This window comes from Piliocolobus tephrosceles, chromosome 4, assembly GCF_002776525.5.
Source record: "Piliocolobus tephrosceles isolate RC106 chromosome 4, ASM277652v3, whole genome shotgun sequence".
Taxonomy (NCBI): Eukaryota; Metazoa; Chordata; class Mammalia; order Primates; family Cercopithecidae; genus Piliocolobus; species Piliocolobus tephrosceles.
The window spans coordinates 37206418-37225891 of record NC_045437.1 but is presented as its reverse complement, the minus strand read 5'-3'; the positions used below and the strand labels follow the sequence as shown (position 1 = coordinate 37225891).

The 19474-nt window shown below is 42.6% G+C and overlaps 1 long non-coding RNA gene across 1 annotated transcript in view; it reads right to left on the bottom strand.

The window, feature by feature from the left end:
- Nucleotides 1-1132: 1132 nt before the first annotated feature.
- The window catches only part of LOC111545456, a 149215-nt gene continuing 130873 nt past the window's right edge, over nucleotides 1133-19474 (bottom strand). The window contains exon 3 of the long non-coding RNA XR_002732468.1: nucleotides 1133-1363. This is a non-coding gene — a long non-coding RNA (uncharacterized LOC111545456). The remainder of the gene's footprint in view (nucleotides 1364-19474) is intronic.

The window sequence follows — 19474 nt, the reverse complement described above, 5'->3', positions numbered from 1 at the left end:
GCCACAAGACTGTGTGGGCGAGGATCACCTTTCCTTAGTGCATTCAATGTACCCATGTTTCCTTCATACCAGCCAGTGCAGGTGGCATGAGTGTGCATTCCAGGGCAATGTACTGTTCAAAAATGTGAGTCTCCCATCAGAGAGTTGAAATTCAGAGTTCTCGCAGCAGTTGCTGCTAAGCCGATGTTGCTTCTATCCAGATGGCCATGTGTACCACCCGATATGGAGAGGCCTAAGCATGCACTGGAGGGACGCCATGCCCACTAATCCTCCACATAAAGGGTCATGGAGTTATGAAGTTATTATGCTCTAATACTTAGAATTTCCTGGGTTTTATGGAGAAATGTGCATTCCTGATATTTTTCAAAGTTGCAAAATGCTGATATTTATTTAGAGACGTGCCACAAGTGAAGCCAAAGGAAATATGCCCAAGATTGAATTTGAGATTTCTTTAACTACAACTTGGAGCAGAGTGTTCACCAAAGAAGATCAGCAATGAAGAGGCAAAAAGCCTATTGTGTGAATTCTTGCTTAACGTTTTAAATTAAAAACTAAGGAGTATGTCCACAAGGGATACAAGAGGTGCCTGTGTCCTTTGATACAAGCTCATGCATACATGTTAAATTGCTAATAGAAGAGGCGCTTGTATGCCAGGATACAAGAAGTGCTGGGCGTAGGATGGACATCAGTTTGAAAATCTCTCTAGTCCTAATTTGTGTGAGTTGCTGCTATTATCACTGTAGATTGTTGTCCCAGCTACAGTCAGATTGTGTTGGTTTACAAAGTGTATTGCTGGGGAAGACTGGCATGTCCACAGTGGATGCATTCCCACTGAAGAAGATGAAAATCTCATCAGATCCCAAAGGAAAAATGGGAATTGTGGGTTTGGAATTGAGATACAGTTCATAGGATATCCCAGAGACAGAGGGGAAAGGTATTTTTCTCCAACCTAAGAAATATGTATGTATGTACACACGCAAACACACACACACACGTTCAGAAAGTGTGTCTACCTGCATGCAGCCCTCATTCTGCTGATTTTATTTCTCCCACTTCTGCTTCTAAGTGGCAAAGAAAGCCAAAAGTTAGGGGATTGAAACAAAATGGAAAAAGCAAAAACAAATTTTACCTGTAAGACCTGAAATTCATCTAAAAATGAATATGTTTTTACCAGCAGATTGTGAAGCAAACCAACACTCCATCAATATATTCGTCAATTAGTGAATTATTATTGAGCAAAAAGTGTGTCTATTCTATATTGACAGGCTCCTGTGGCTTCTCCAGTGCCTACTAGAACAGGTTTCCAGGAATACCCCACATTCAAATGGCTGTTCCAGTCTTCAATTGGCATCTTAGACACAGTCTGTAAAGGAAACATAGTAAAAACTGGAGTAAGCAGAGAATAAATAGAAGACTATGGAAGGATCTGGGCAAAGGGAATCCTTGAAATATATGACCCTTGACTCAATCAATCCATTTGCAAATATTTATTGAAGGCCTAGTATATGCTGTCAATGTCATTGTCCTATGAGCAGTATAATAATATCTTTCCCTCTGTACCTTAGTTTTCTCAACTGTAAATTGGGAATAATAATAGTATCTATCCTGAAGTGTTATTGTGAGTGTTAAGTGAAATAACATATTTAAAGCATGTAGAACAGTGCCTGACATGTGATCAATACACAATCAATATTAAGGAAGGAGAAAAATCATAAGCACATAGAAACTGAAAAACAATAAAGACATCCAAACAAGAGATGTAACAAGGCAGTGCATTATTAATTGCCAAACAAATGCTTCTTACCCCTGAATGTCAAAACGTAGGGCACAGAGCTAAGAGAGAGCCAAAAGAGTTTGGTTTCTCACACTAGCCAAGCACCTGCCTTTTGCACGTGTCTGAGAAGCTGCAAACGGGTCCCTCCAGAGACACCATGGATCACGATGGGCTCTTGGGAGAGGACCCAGAGCTGCCCCTAAGCACAAGGTGGTGCAATGTAGTGCTAGCGAGTGCTGCTGTGGTGCCAGACTGCCCATGTTTAAAACCTAGTACTGGCGCTTATTATTTGTAGGCTCTGGACAAGTTATTTAACTCCTCTGAGCCTCAGTTTCTTTCTTGGTAAAATTTGAATGATAACGTTGTCTATTTCATGGGTTTGCATGAGGATGAAATGAGATAGTGTAATACATTCATAATAGAGGACCTGACAAACATACATGTTAAATTGCTCATCTACTTGGGAGCCTAAACCACCTGCTTCTTCCACATCTTTAAGGAAAGAAATTCCACAATCTGTCCCAGTGTTCAATGGTGTCAAAACTTCCTCCTGTTGGGAAATCCTCCCTTTTTAAAAGTTTATATAATTTGAGAGGGCCCTTAGTGATTTTGATAACCCAACTCACCGTACAGGTGAGGAGAAAAGGCTGGAAAATTTAAGTGACTTGCCCAAAGTCATGCAGATGGTTAGCGGCAGAGCTAGGACTGGCTCCCGGTTCTCCTGAAACCCAAGTCCATGCTCTTTCTACTAAGGCTGCCGGTATTATTTCCTTTTGCAGGCATCTCGTCTTATGCTCATCATGGTGGAGACTTTTTGTGCCACGTGATTCTGGACTCTCCTGGGCAGAACATTCCAAGCCCTCCATATTCTGGCCTTGATCTACCTGGGGGGCACCCAACACACATGGGCTCTGAATGAACTGCAAAATAAAACAAAGGGTGACAACTGGGCCACATCATCAACTTTATTACAGATCCAGGCTACAGTGGAGAACACAACTTTAATGGGCCGGTTACCTGACCCCCTAAATTAGGCAGAGTCACCTGCTGTCCTAGGCATATGGACTGGGGCACTGAGAAGAGGCTTCCATGTGGCAGACGTTCCCAAGCCCAAGAGAAAGAAGGAGGATGGGGCTGAGCAGAACATGCCCATCTACTCTTTCCCAGTTTGCCAGGCAGAAGTCACTGCACCTCCTTAAGCGTGGAGAAAATAAAGGGGAAGAAAGTCAGGAGTGTGAGTAGCAAAACTCTTCTTTCTTAGAAACTAAGAGTGGGAAAAGATTTTCTTTTCTAGTTTCACCTCTTTCAGACCACACCCTTTGAGTGCTCCCTACTCATTGACTGTAGAAATAATTGGTAACCCTTTGGCCTCACTCTGTTTCTTTTGTGCTCCAATTATTCCTCTTGAACAGGGCGCCTTTGCCCTCTGGATGCCTTAGTGATTTTTTTTTTTATACTTTAAGTTCTGGGGTGCATGTGCAGAACATGGAGGTTTGTTACATAGGTATATACGTGCCATGGTGGTTTGCTGCACCCATCAACCCATCATCTACATTAGGTATTTCTCCTAATGCTATCCCTCCCTCAGCTCCCCCACCCCCTAACAGGCCCCAGTGTGTGATGTTCCCTTCCCTGTGTCCTTGTGCTTGCATTGTTCAACTCCCACTTATGAGTGAGAACATGATGCCTTGCTGTTAAATGCCCTCTGTCTAAGTCTGTTTGGGCTGCTGTTACAACAGAAACTTATTCCTCAAGGTTCTGAAGGCTGGGAAGTCCAAGATCACGGTGCCTGCAGGGTTTGGTAAAAACCTTCTTTCTCATAGACTATGTGGCACCTTCCCACTGCATCCTTACATGGGGGAAGGGTGAACAGGCCCTGTGGGCCTCTTTTATAACTGCATTAATTCCATTCATGGGGTCTTTACCCCCACGACCTAGTCACACCCCAAATGCCTACCCCTTAATACCATCACGTAGGGATTCAGTTTCAACCTGTAAGCTTTGGTTGAAAGCTAAACATTTAGACCTAGTGCTCTTTCATCTTTCAAGACTCAGTTCATATGTCACCTTCTGTATGAAGCTCTTCCTTCCTCTCCTCATGTCCACCCCCAACACTTTATGGGGTGAATTGGCAACCTTTTCTTTGTGTTTAGTATGGACTTTCCTCTTACCTCTTTTAGCCCTTTATTCCACTTAATTTTCTGAAGGCAGAGGCACATCTTACTTATCCTATGTTCAAGGCCTTACACAGAACTTTAAATGCAATAGGTCTTCAATAACTTTTTGATGAATAATTATGTTGAATGTTTTTCCTAGGCATACTAGAAGATATTAAGCCAAGTCCCTGCCTTATTTTCAGAATAAAGAATCTCATTATTTCATTTATACATTAAGTACCAGTAGGTGCATGGCACTGTTAGTTACTGCAAAGTATACAGCTTGTAGTCTTCTAGACTCTTAAAATCTAGACTCTTTCTAGAATCTTAAAATCTACTTGAAAAGGTATGTTCACAAGAAATAATTGAGTATGTGCACATAATTGATACAAATGCTTTTTTGTACCTATAAATCCCTTTATAATTTACAAAGCAAAATCTGCCTGATCTGCCATTCAATCCAATGACTACCCTGTGAGTCAGGGTGGACTCACTAGCCCCATTTGACAGATTAGTAAATTGGGCTTGAGAAGCCTTGGGTGATTTCGCCAAACACACCCAGCTGTGAATGACAGAACTGGAGCTTGAATCCAGGCGTTTGGCTCCTAACCTAGTGTGTTTTTTCATGATAGGCAGCTAAATGAAAATAATTAAATGCAGGTGTTTGACTATGCAATGGAGGGAGAGTGACGTCTACATCTACTAGTGTCTCCATCACCTTTGGCTATACTGAGATGTTCAGTGTGTGTCCTGGCTTCCAATCCCAACACCCCCATGCTTTGTTCAAAATCTGCCTATAGATGAAGCCCAAGGTCTTTCTGCCAAGCTAATGGGGAAAGTTAGAGGGAGAGTAGAGGCTGAGAAAAGTGTTACCTAAGGTGGAATGTTAGCTATCCAAGTGTACCTAGCAAACTAGAATTTGAAAGACATGCAGATGTAGGTATACAATTTCATGGTCTTTGTGGATTCTTGCTATCCTAGCTCTGAAGCTTCAAGTCTAGTGGGGACTTTTCTGTATCAGAAATGTCTCTTGAGGACTGAGGGGGATGGTGGTGGAATGAGCAAATTTGAGTGGGAACTAAGTCATTTTCTGGCCAAAAAACAGGATTATAATAAACAAACCATGAAATGGAAATCATTCAGATCTGAGGGAGTACTGTCTGTTCCTGTCTAAACAAGTGACTGCAATTTCCCATTTTTCTTCAGCTTTCACTTAAAGATAATATAGTCCTTTCCAGTCTTCTGACTGTCTTGTTATAGTGCCTGTAATTTCCCTTCAAATACTTCAGTGTTGGTTGTGTGATGTATATATGTGAATGCAAGTTAACTGTAATCTACATTAGTGAACACTGAAAGACCTTCATTCGGGAATGTATTCCATAGAGGAAGAAATAGAAAATACTACAGCTCTCTCAATTCTAAGCCCGTATCTGAGAGTTGGTTAATTAGCATAAAGAATGGTAAAACACTTTTTTGTTGGTGAAATAAGTAGTGTTCACTCTAAATGACTGGCTAGAAAATTTGTAAAGACACCTCTGTCCTGGTATGAAAGGAGTATAAGAATCTGGTGAGCCCAACAGCCTGCTACCATCAGAGTGGTGCTCCAGGCCTGGGAGTTCATTTATTCTCTGTACCTCATGCATGGTGAAGAATGTGGGCACTGACTCTGCTGTCAGAATGTTTGGTGCATATGCCTTAGTGTAAATTTCCCATGCACCGGAGATTGCCTTAAATGACTGAGAGTGGGACACTCTAAGATTACAGGATCAGCTTGTATTGTTTGGGGACCTGACTGCTGGTCAATGTCAGAATGGGGTAGAATAAGGTAGAACTGGGTCTGAGACTTGCTTTCCTTGTTACCACCAAGTAGCCAGGTTGTTGGGGAAGAAGACATACAGTTCCACCCGCCTCTAATTGTTGGGTGCAACTGACATTTATCACTAGATTCCATCAACTGCTAATGGCCATAGTGGTTTTATGTCCTTTTGCAACAGCCCTTAACAATTCCTCCCATTCTTAAACAAATTCTTCTATTTATTTTGCTTTCTTCCTTTCTTCCTCACCCCTAGCTCTGTCAAATGACACCCAATCAAAGGAGAGGGCATACAAATGTTTATTGAGCTTAATCTATGCCCTTTATATGCAATATTTAATTTCATCCCCAATTAAAATAAAATAGGTATGATTTAGTAAAAGTTGAATCTCAAAGAAGTTAAGAAACCACCCTAACATCACACAGCTAGTAGGTGATAAAGCTGAGATTCGAAAGCCTGGAATTCAGAACTCACATACCGTTTTTAGCAGACAACTCCACACACAATTTTGAAAAGGGCTAATAATTGTGGGCACTTCATGCTCTTCTACCAGATGGGATGTTTTGACAAACTGAAGAATAATCATAATGACCTATGATTATTTTTTCCTATCAAGTGCATTCTCTGCCGTAAACAAGGAGAACTCTTGCAACCTGTGAATAGAGGTTTACTTCCTCTCTCCAATTGCTCTCCAGTCAACCTCACCTATAGTCAGACCATGATGGAGTAACAGTAAACACAAGGGAGGTGATTAATGTGGTGTCAAGAAGCACCTGAGGTCCATATGGATGTGTTTGATTGGATTTTTCTGAATCACTCTTATCTCTAATGCCAAAGCATGGATGGGTCTCCTAGTTCTACAAAGGCCCCCAGCCTGGCCTTCGATGACTTCTTTTCCCCTTGGAGGCTTCTTTTTACCTGGAATTTGGCCTGATCTCATCTGGATCAAGAGGTATTGTTTATCAGAGGCTGTTTACTGTAGCCCTTACAGACGACCCCAACCCCTACACAGGTTAGGCCCACTCATTAATTACTTCAAGGAAACTCCTTTGGTGTCTGCCTTTTATCCTCTTATAGATATTTCTGTAAAAGAACATGCTTTGTTAGAAATCCTGTTTGCTCAGTGTTCTCTGTCCCTAAGACTGGCCTTCAGGACACCTGCTGGAGTCCTCTGCATTCAGTTCTGGGTATCACAGAGAGCAATACTGCTAAAGAAAGCTCAGGAGATCAGGCACATGAGGGCAGTTCAAGGACAGTAGGGACAGAGTCAAGACAGAGTTAAGCTTCCATTTTGAGAAAACATAACCATGTTCTGAAAACGTAATCACACTAAAATATAAAAAAGGGAAAAAAGGAAGAGCAGTACATTAAGATAGGCATTTCTGTGCAATAGAAATTTAATAGAAATGTTCTGGAGTATTATCTTGGGTAAATTTAAAAAAAAAAAAAAGAAGAAGAAAGAAAGGGAAAGTAATCCAGAACAAGAAGTCAAATCCTGGAGCAAGAGAGGCAGACTAGAGTTCAGCTTCTAAGGAGTAGTATGGAATTAAAATACATACATAGAATTAAAGAAAATGATATTAGGTGAACACTACATTAGTCATCATCAAAGAGAGAAATTGTGAATTGAAAGACGGTTCTAATGAATTTCACAGCTCAGAGAAATAGAGAGAGAAAAGTGTCGTTAAGAAAACTGGAAGATAGACTGATGATACTTGAAGAAGAAATGGCTAAACATTTTTAAGAACTGAGACAGTTGTGGTGGCACATGCCTATAGTACCAGCTACTTAGGAAGCAGAGGCTGGAGGATCGCTTGGGCCCAGGAGTTCAAAGATGCAGTAACATATGGTTGTACCATGCACTCCAGTCTGGGCAACAGAGCAGGACTCCATCTCTAAAACATAAAAATAAAATTAAATTAAAAATAAAAAAGACTGGGCATGGTGGCTCATGCCTGTAATCCCAGAATTTTGGGAGGCTGAGGCGGGCAGATCACCTGAGTTCAGCAGTTCAAGACCAGCCTGGCCCACATGGTGAAACCACATCTCTGCTAAAAATATGGTGGTGTGTGCCTGTAATCCCAGCTACTCAGAAGGCTGAGATGAGAATCACTTGAACCCGGAAAGCAGAGGTTGCAGTGAGCCAAGAAGGTGCCACTGCACTCCAGCCTGGGCAACAGAGCAAGATTGTCTCAAAAAAAAAAAAAATTAAATTAAAACTAAAAAAGAATTTTTAAGACTTCATGACTGAAGAAGATCATGAATTCTTAGAGTGGAAAGAAAGCACATACTGTGTTTTCTGTGTTTACTGTGAAGCAGGATTAAAAAGCAACAAAAAAACAGAATGACAACAAAATGACAACAAAGCCCCTCAATATTTCACAGCAACATTGAAGAACACCAAGGATAAGGAGAAAATCGTTTTTTATTTTATTTTTTAAAATTTTTAATTTTTTGTTTTTTGTTGTTAGACAGAGTCTCGCTCTGTTGCCCAGGCTGGAGTGCAGTGGCTTGATCTCAGCTCACTGTAACCTCCACCTTCCGGGTTCAAGCAATTCTCCTGTCTCAGCCTCTTGAGTAGCTGGGACTACAGGCGCCTGCCCCCACAGCCAGCTAGTTTTTGTATTAGAGATGGGGTTTCACTATATTGGTCAGGCTGGTCTCGAATTCCTGATCTCAGGTGATCCACATGCCTTAGCCTCCCAAAGTGCTAGGATTACAGGCATGTACCACCTCGCTCGGCCAAGGAGAAAATCTTAAACTGAGTGTGTGGGGGTTTGCGCAGTGGGATAGGGACTGATCCTCAGATACCTGAAAAGTTGTGTCTTGGAAGAGGAGTTAGGGTGCTTCTGAGGACCTCAGAGGGTGACCCAGGACTTAGGAGAAGGCACAGGGAAGCAGATTTTAAGCGGCTTTCAGAAAGAACATTCTAATAACAAGGGCTTTCCGGAATAAACAGCCTGCCTTCTAATAAGGAAGTGAGTTCTCTCTCAATAAAAGATCTGCCTCTACAGAGTCCCCCATTCTAAAGAGCATGGGAGGGAAAGTAGGCAGGCTTGGGAGCAACTGGATGGCTGGAATCAGAGTGGTGGGATCTGGGTTACTTGGGGCAGCTTAAACGCTATAGAAAACGGGCCATGAGGGATACAGGAAAATGGAGAGAAACGAACAGTGTCCAGAGGGGAAATGTGATTTTACCTGTGTAATGATTTGTTTGGGTCTGTCTTCTTGCTTGTCATTTTTGAAATGAATTATAAACCTTTCCTTAAATTCTACTCTACAACCTTCCCTAGAGTCAGGCAGTCTTTGTTGACCTGTTTCTTCTCCCACTTGACACTTTTAGCTGAGTTATTCACCATCTTGAAACTGGCTGGTCTCATTACCCTTTTCAGAAGAGATCAGATGGCTAACATAAAACTTACCCAAAACTTCTGTGTACGGAGTCACTAGAGATGTCTGTTTCTGAGTCTTTGTCCCTTAATTCCCCGATGTAGGAGACAGAATAATTCACCTAAAATCATGACAACTCACATCGGTAGACTGTTTGATGTTTTACAAGGCTCTCTCATGTACACTAACCTCATTTAATTTTCACACACACACACACACACACACCACACACACAAAAGCCAAACCATCATTATCATCTGCAGAAAATCAAGAACTGGGAAGGATATGCAACTTACCCAAGGACAAAAAGCAACACTCAGCAGGAAATCCAATGCCTGAGGCTCTAAATCAAGAAATGGTTCTAAATGTCCTAAATTGCCTCTCTAGCTGACACAAAGAAGGGATGTTCCCATAGAAACATGGTTAAGGGTAGTTGAAGAATTAGTACCAACACCTAGCACTAATCCCTGTCGTAGTATAGGCATGCAGTAAATGTTTGCGGTTGAATTCGAATTGCAGTTCAGACTTCTTATGGGCTAGGTAGACTATCAGTGAGCTGGCCAGAGAAACCACCCAGTACTTTCCTCACCCCAGTGCTCATTCTGCTTGAGCTACTCTGGCTTCTTGATTATACAAGAGGGAACACCAAGCTCCCTCTTGTACAATCCTAGCCCTGTCTGACACTCTATTCCCCTTTCCTATTTTATTCCCTTCTATGGCGTTTAGCATTTAGGATCATCTGACATGTCATGTATTTTACTTGCTTCTTTGGGGGTTATCTGTCTCCCCTGACCAGAATATAAGCTCCCTGAGGACAAGGATTTGTATGTGCTTTGTTCCCTGCAGATTTCCCAGCACATAGAATAATGCAGGACTTGTAGTAGTGCTCAAGATGTATTTGTTGAAGAAATGAATGAAGGAATATTATTGTTTCTACAGACTTCCGGATTCAAACTAAAACACAAGCTGACTTTTGGAACAGAAGTCAGTTCATAAATAGAGACTTGATGAATATTTTTTGAGCACAAATAATGAAATATAGAAACTATGTTTCCTACATCATTTAAACCTAGTCTCACGTAAGGTCGAACTATGGGCCATCCACACCTTGAGACAGGTGCAGAGAAGGAGACGCACAGAGCCCAGCTAGTCGGCTTGAAGCTATGTGGGGACAGATTGAGTGGAAGCTGAGGTGGGGAGATCTGGAACCCAAAAAGAGAAAAAGACATCCAGAGGGGGAAAATCAATCCATCAGCTGTGGATACTGAGAATCTACTTTGAAACTAGGACTGTGCTGAGCACGGTGGGCCAGAAAAAGTCTCTAATACGATCCCAAGGAGTTAAAAATTGGCCGTGTGGAGGCAATTGTCGGGGAGACACACAAGGCACCCCCAAGAATGTCTGAAGCTCTAAACTGTATGTTACAATAAGAACTCCTGAAGGAAGAAGAGATTGGAGTTTTCAGGGAAGGCTCTTTGGAGGAGGTAGTCTCTAGCCTTCAAAGACAGGTGAGACTTTTCGCCCCAGCGGGGAAGGGGAGAAGAAGGGCATATCCTACCCTGGGCCAGCAGAACTGGTGCTGCAGAGGCAGGGACCTGGGTGCTGCAGGCACAAAGCTCTGCGCTAGCAAATCTAAAAATACCCGCCCTCTCTAGTTTTTTCTTTCCCTCTTGGTCTCTTTTCTTCTCACCCTCCTTCCTATTTTCTTCCTTCTCTGATGATCCTTTCTGGCAACCCTGGGACTCACTTGCTCATCTCTCCAGGGAATCTCTGACCAGCTGGAGGGGCCAAAACCTTGCAGGACTCCCCGCAGTTCAGGTACAGGTTGGCAGCAGCTCCTGAGGCCCCCACCCGCCTCGACTCAGTTCTTTCAAATGCCAATTAACAGGTGTCAGAAATGCTGGTCTGAGTAAGAGATCCATGTCTGCATAACAACCCAACTGTTTTGGCTCCCCACCCGTGAGCATAAATATCGTGGTGTTTGAGCCCTTGGGGCCTGTGGAGTTTACAAGTATGCTGTCAAGATCTCTTCACTGGGCTAGTGCTTGAAGTGCTGCCAAAAAGCGAGGGGACTCCTGTGCTTTTATGTGTTCCCAAGCGCAGGCCACCCTGGCTCCAGGAGGAGCCCTCTGGGGACCGAGTGTCGGTGTGAATCTCAAACAGCAAGCTGACATTCCGGTTGGGAGTGTGACAGTGCATGCCTGGGTGATGATGCCAGGGCGGCAGGTGACACGGGTCCACCACAGAGGGGGAGCGTAATTGGAGTGGCTTCTAGTTACATGTCCTCAGAGCTCTGAAGGATGGAATCAGGGTCGGGGGAACAGTTAGAAAATGATGTTACAAAATCCGGATGTCCTGATCAAATTGAGACCACTGAGATGGAGCATTCAGAGCACAGATGATCCCAGTGTTCCCAAAAAAGGCATCCAACGTGGGCTCATCTAGGACTAATGACATTGCAATCCAGAGATACAGACCACTGTCAACCAGTGAAATACACCCATACACATGTACACACACACACACACACACACACACACGGGCATCCATGTGATGGGCCCTGGAAGCCCAGAAGAACCCCTCTTTCAGGGCACTCCCCTCCCCCAGGCCTCACCACAGCCACTGAGGACCTGGATAAACATCTGAAAACACAGTGGCTGCCAGGGAGGAGAAAAAAGAGGCCAGGGTGGAATGGGATGGGGCAGGGCATGGCGACAGGAAGAGCTCAAAAGATTCTCAAGTTGGGTGACTACCAAGGTTGGCTTGTCTCAGAGGGCAGCAGGGCCATGGCCTGGCGGGCGGTGGGGCAGCAGGCATTGGCTGGCTTCTGCCGTGTGGGGCAGCATTTCTCTGCCTTCACCACCCCACCTCGGGCTCTGTTCAGAGGTCAGATCTAGGAGAGATTCTTGGACCATTTGTCAAGTTGGTTCCACCCCAACAAGAACCATATCAAAAGGCTGAGCACATTTGACCTCATCAGCTTTGGGGTCTGCACAGCAAGTTGGAAAAATCCCCAGTAAGAGGCCTCATGGGAGGACTACATCACCATCCCCCTCAGGCCCAGACTGGTCATGCTTTGTAATAATTATTCTAGAAACATTGGTGGAAATGAGGAAAGCTTTCCCAATCTCCCCTAACTCTTTTGCCATTTGTCATAGAAGTCCAGAATACTCTAGATTTTATATTTGTGGGGACCAGCACCAGAAAGAGGCAGAGAAGTATACAGGATCACATACTTCTTTGGTGGCAAAACCCAGCCTCTTGGTCCCTAATACTCTTTCCGTTAAATTGCTCCTTGTTCTCTTGGTCTTCTTTGTATCTATTAACTTATGAAGAAGATAACTTTCAATAATTAAATGTGTCCTTAGGAATATTTCCTCGCCCCTGAGTTATATTGGAAACTCTGAGAACAGAGGAAGATGGCCTTTATTTCTTTGCTCCCTGGTCTGATTTAACTTTACAAGTCTCCATGCAGTGCCTACTCCATGAGCTGCTTTGCCGATTTAAGGGGAAAATACAGTCCACAAAGGCACTATCCTGAGAATCGTCCCATGAGCCTTTCCCAAATCCCAAAGATGACGTAGAGTCCTGCCCCTCAAATGTCAGAATTTGGAAGAAGTCACCTGCCTCCAAGCGAAAGCCAGATGCCTGCAGAGGTGAAATAGGAAGCTCTCACAAGGATGAGATCAGATCTCTCTAAAAGAAATCTCGTTGGATGAAGACAGAAAACAAATAATTTCCCCCAACAGAGGAAAGCTATTTGTTTATCTGTTCCATGGGGGCCAGAGGGTCTGGAGCTGTAAAATCTGAAGGCAGTGCATGTTTTAGAAAGTTGTTGATGGGATCTTTTTTATTGTACAGTGCATGGCCCTAAGATGGCCAAAGGGGAGTGTCAGAGCCTCGAATCTTTGTCCTTTTTTGGGAGGTGACTCTGGGCAGACATTTCGCTGATCATAATCACTTTTATATGTAACTGGACCTTAATTCATTTGGTAGTATGAGCTACGGAAGGGCGGCACAGATTAGAGAGCTATGTCTGTAACTGACGAAATCTGCGCCTGACGTGCATTTGTGGGGAAATTAAAAATAAAATGAAGCTCATCTGAAAAATGCGTGGACTGGAATTAGCCGTCTCCTGACCGGTCACGCATGGAACTTGTCGGAGATGACCAGGACAGAAAAGTGAGACTTGGGCAGCACATCGGGCTGCGCCGCCCGCCAGGATCTGGGGAGCCTGTCATAATTTATAATGGATTATCTTAGGAAATAGATGAGGACAGCTTGTGTTCAGGAGCCAGGAAAGACTACTTTAGTTTTAAGAAGCTGGGTAGGGTGGGGGGGCACAGAAAACATGTCTCAAAAATGCATGACCCATTGTTTTTATTCTGCAAGATATTTAGTGTCTGGACTTGGATTGAATTAACTCATCAAATCCTCTGCTATGAACATGACATTTGCTGGCAGCTAACATCGCCACACCAAGTAAATGGCACCCCTTGCCTGTTTTCGTGCTGCGACTCATGTTTGCACCCCTCATTATAAGGTACATATCCAAATATATTGGAATTTTTATAGGTAACACTTTGAGTTTCAAAGACTGGGGCTTACACACACATACACACCCACACACACACACTGGAGGGTATCTTCCCATTTTCCCACTATGACTTCTCTTTGATTTTCTTCCAACATTGCCCATGATGCCCACTTTGATTTCATCAGGTGTTACTGTTCTGGACTAACTACTTTTGATTGCATACAGAGGAGAAAGGGAAGTAGCATTTGTTGACTCTTCTCTGGTCAATGTGATAGTGTGTTACCTAAGTCCGTTGTCAACCTTCACAAAGACACTTTGCGATACTATCATTCTGCTGATTTTAATGATGAGGCAAGTGGGACGTGGAGAGATTATAGAACTTGCCAAGGTCTACCATTCAGTAAGTGGCCTAGTCAGGCTTTGAACCAAGACCACTGGAGCTTCAAGCCTGGTCTGTGCACCCAGTCAAGGTAAAGCCAGAATCCTACTATAACTGGTCAGGATCTACAATATCAGAAGAATTTGGATCCAACAGTAGGCTTTTTATTTCAATCCTTAACTCACCCAACCTAGTCCTCAAATCCAAGCTTCTTTTCCTGAAAAAAATTACAAAAAAACAAACAAACAAACAAAAAAAAACACTGCACTTCAAACTTTGAAAGGTAATAGCAATTAAACAACTTAGTTTCCATTGTCAGTCTGGTTTCTCTGCCTTAGTGGAAAGTCTAATGGGATAGTTTACAAAGATGACAAAGACAGATAATGAAAGTCAAACCAGTGCATAAAGCTTCCTTGAAAGCTTGGTAATTAAAGGCTTTGCATTGTTCTTTAATAACAGTCACCTTTTTACTGCATTGGGATAAAGGCACAAGCTCTGAAATGTATTTGCATTTCAACCACACTCTTGAGTGAACACAATCTCTAGATTTTCATTCAGAGGAACTGCATTTCAACTTCTGTAGAAAGAAAGACCAAGAGGTAGCTGTTTCTTCCAAAATGCTGGCACTATGCAAACATTTAGTGCGCTGGAGATTAGATGCTAATCTGTGAATTCATACCTGTGTTTTAGAGGGGCTTCAGGCTTATAAGAAAGGGCAGACAAGAAACCTTAATGTAAAATATAGCCATGGCCTTCCTACATGAAATTCCTATATCTGACGACCATGGTCCTGGAGCATGTGTGAGTTAATGTGACTCACTGGGGAAAAGTTCAATGTGTTCCTCAACAATGCCTGTGTCTACAGAGTAGAGGAAGTAGGAGGCCATGTGCTGTTGAGAGATTTCTGAAACAACATGTCCCAAATAACTTTTACTCCCGCCTGATGCATGAATTCTGCCATTAAGGTGAAAGGAAAAGGGGGTAAGCATTTAACAGACACCTACTATGTGCCAGGCACTGTGTTAGGCAGTCTCAAATCTTTTTAATCCTCATCACAACCCTCTGAAGTATTATTCTCTTTTTAGAGATGAGGAAATTGAAGCTAAGATAGGTTAGGTTACTTGCCAAGCATTACATAACCAGAAGACAGCCTGAGATTTAAATTCACATGTATCGGACTCCCAAATTAAACTCTTTGTCCCCTGTTAAAATGTGCCTGTCCCTGGGAAAGGTGGCACATGAAATCCTATCAGTCATTCACACTGTAGTGTAATGAATTTATTCTACCCTTTCCAAGAAAGTTTCGATTAAGAAGCCTAAAGGTCTAGATTCCACAAAGAGGAAGAAAATACAGAAGGGAGAGGGTAATGATGATGAAAACATGTATCAGTCACTTTCCAGTTTTGCCTACCCCTGAATACCTGTGGCTAACTTGACAGAGCAGGCAAAAGGGGGAAAGGAAGATGTGAAGAACGAAGTGTTTCTTTCACTCTTGGTTTTGAAAAGACAGTTAAGAATAGAGATGGTGCTGTGTTCCAAGAGTGACAACGTTGAGAAGGGAGGAAGGGAATTACATGTAATTTGGCTCAGCCAGCCGAGCACAATGGCTCACATCTGTAATCCAAGCACTTTGGAAGTCCAAGGCGGGTGGATCATGAGGTCAGGAGTTCGAGACCAGCATGGCCAATATGGTGAAACCTTGTCTCTACTAAAAATACAAAAATTAGCCAGGTGTGGTGGTATGTGCCTGTAATCCCAGCTACCAGCTACTCAGGAGGCTGAGGCAGAAGAATCGCTTGAACCCGGGAAGCGGAGGTTGCAGTGAGCTGAGATCACGCCCTTGCACTCCAGCCTGGGCAACAGAGTGAGACTCTGTCTAAATAAATAAATAAATAAATAAAAATAATAATTTAGCTCAGCCTAATTCAGGATAAAAGACCAGCTGATCTAAGGTAGGTTACAGCATAGACATGGGTCTGCAGAGCGTATGGGTTGAGCCTGTCCGAAACTGAATTATTATTTCTCCTGGCACCTTTCTCAAACTAATCTGCTTAACATCACAGGCTTGGTCTCTGGGATGCAGCGTCACGGGTGAGAGCTGATGACTGGCGCTGGCCGTCTCACTTTCTAGTTATGTGACCTCCAGCTGCTGCTGACTCTCCCGGAGACTTCATTTGTAAAACAAAACTCAGAATGCCTGCTTCAAAAGATAACTATGAGAATTCAGTAGGGTAACGTGCAGGTAGCACTTAGTGAATGGTAACTAATGCTACCGTATAATCTTCAGGCAGGATACATGAGGAATTTTGATCCAGAAAGCTTTGGGGCCAAGCTGACTTTAGCAATTGACAGAGCTTTCGCTTGCTACATGGCTTGTACTTGAGGGATGGTGGGAAGGACGTTCAGCTCCAGAGTATCTCCTTTACCTAAAAGCCATAATATCTGGAATTCCACATTTGGGATACATTCCTTTGGCAGCTGTCCCAAACATCCCTTTATTAATTCCTTTGATGGGGAGCACACTATGTCAGTAGCTACTAACCCAAGCTGCCCATTGGAATTGTCTTAGGGGTTGGGAGGTAGGGGAAGGTTAAAGAATGCTGATACCCAGCCCTAACCCCAGACCCAAAATTAGAACCTCCAGGAGGAGCCCAGGCCTTAACAAAAAAACAAAAGCAAAAACTTTGCCAAGTGTTTCTACCATATAGCCAGGGCTGAGAACCCCTGTGTTACAGTATTTGATTCTACTAGAATGGAAGCACCAGGAGGCCAAGAAATACAGCACAGCATTCCCAAGCTTCCCACTGTGCTTGGCACAAAAAGTAGTTGACGTACAAATTCATGGTTGGTGTTGTTGAATGAAAATAAAAGTGTTAGTGACTCTAAATTCCACCTTAGTGAGAGCCAGAGATGAGATTAAAGACAAGGGACTGGAAAGCACAGAGAGGGGAAGTAAGCTCTAGGTCATTACAGAAGAGCAAGTCTCCTTTCATAGAAAATTCAGCTGCTTGTTACTCTCATGATGTTGCTAACAGGAAAGGGCTGATCTCTTGGAAGAAGAGCAGATGCTACATTAGGACTGAAAAAAAAGACAAGCCTCTTCAAGTTTCTAGAAGAAACTGAATACAAACAGAAAATTTCCCATTAAGTAATTCAAAAAGTCCATCTGGCAGTTGGAAGAAACAGAAAACAACATGTCCTGAAATCAGAGAGCTCGACCTTCAAATCTCACACCTGCCATTATTAACTATGCGACCTCACAGAAGGAGGGAGCTTTTTTCCTGTTTGTTTTTGTTTTTGTTTTGAGACGGAGTCTCTCTGTGTTGCCCAGGCTGGAGTGCAGTGGCGCAATCTCGGTTCACTGCAACCTCTGCCTCCCTGGTTCACGCCATTTTCCTGCCTCAGCCTCCCAAGTAGCTGGGACTACAGGTACATGCCACCACGCCCAGCTTATTTTTGTATTTTTAGTAGAGACGAGGTTTCACCATGTTGGCCAGGATGGTCTCGATCTCTTGACCTCGTGATCCGCCTGCCTCAGACTCCCAAAGTGTTGGGATTACAGGCGTGAGCCACCGCGCCTGGCCGCTTGTATTTTTTAAAGTATTTCTGATTCTCAGAGTCTATAAAAGGGGGAGTAATATTGATGATCTCCTAGGAGTGTTGAAGAACACTTGGTGAATTGACTGGCACATATCAGGCTATTGGAGTCTATTACTTCCCTCCTTCTGTCCTCCCTCCTTCCCTCCCTTTCCGCCTGACAAACAAAGTTATCAGTTATTCTAGGGATAAATAACTTTTCAAAAATGAGATATCAGACTAGTGATCCCCATATTTCCAAGTGCTAATTGTTGTGGGAATTTTAGGGAGAGAGATGGAACTGTGTGGAAACTATGCTGACTTTACAGGGAGGTTTTCTTCTTTTTCTGAAGTCATAAAGAATGTAAATATCATTACAGTTATCTCTTATTTTAAAATAAGCTCACTAGAAATCAACTATGAAACTATTTTTTCATGATAACATTTTAGTGGAAAATTTAATTACTTTCTTAATATCCTCATGGTAAATTTTCTACACATACAAGTTTTCATCTCATTTTGGGTTATTGTGGAAACTTTATATTTTTCTAGAATTTATCTGCATACTTTTTAGCTGTACCTGTTTGCAGTATTATATTTTTAAATGGTTTCTCTATGGACCAAGATGCATAATGTTAATATTTCGTGAGGTCAGGAGTTCGAGACCAGCATGGCCAAAATGGTGAAACCTTGTCTCTACTAAAAATACAAAAATTATCTAGGCATGGTGGTATGTGCCTGTAATCCCAGCTACTCAGGAGGCTGAGGCAGAAAAATCGCCTGAATCCAAGAGGCGGAGCTTGCAGTGAGCCGAGATCACGCCATTGCACTCCAGCCTGGGCAACAGAGCGAGACTCTGTCTCAAAAAACAAAAAACAAAAAACAAAACAAAACAAAAACAAAAAAAGATGAAAAATAATAATAATAATAATCATTTAGCTCAGGCTAATTCAGTATACAAGACCAGCTGATCTATGTTGGGTTACAGCATAGACATGGGTCTGCAGAGCTACTGCAGAGTAACTCCTTAGAGTTACTATTGTACATTGCAACTGTATACAGGTCAATTTTCTCCCACTCTGTACTTTATGATATAGTTGTCATATCTATTTACCTGCCTGTGTTATACATCTCACAAGACAATGTTAAAATGTTGTAATTTTTGCTTTAAACAGTCATACGTCTTTTAAAGAAATTAGGAGAAGACAACTTTTTATATTTACCCAGATATTTACCATTTCTGATGCTCTTCATTCATTCCTAAAGATCCAGGTTTGCCTCTGGTATCATTTCCCTCCAGTCTAATGAGCTCCTTTCCTTCATTCCTGTAGAGCAGATCTGCTGATGACAAATCACCTTTGTTTTCTCTGATCTGAAATTATCTTTATTACACTTTTATTCTCAAAGAATATTTCACTGGATATAGATTTCTGGCTTGATGGGTGGTGGTTGCAGTGGTTGTTTTTCTTTCAACACTTTAAAGATTTTTGTCTCACTGTGCTCTTGCCTTCAAGTTTCTGAGAAGAGGGCAGAAACTTTATTCATTCATTATTCATTCAAAGCATTGTTTTCTTGTATATAACGTGCCACTTTCCTCTAGCTGTTTTCAAGATTTTCCCTTTATCTTTAACTTCCAGAAGGCTGATGTGCCTAGGCATAGTTTTCTTTGTGTTTATGCCACTTGAGCTTAGCTGGATAAATCTGGACACTTTCTACTTCTGTCAAAGTTAGGAACTCTTCAGCCGGTTTTCCTTCAAATATTTTTTTCAGCCCATTATCTCTCTACTCTGTGAGACTCTGGTTACATATGTGTAAAATCTTTTGATATTGTTCTTTAGGTTCTCAAGT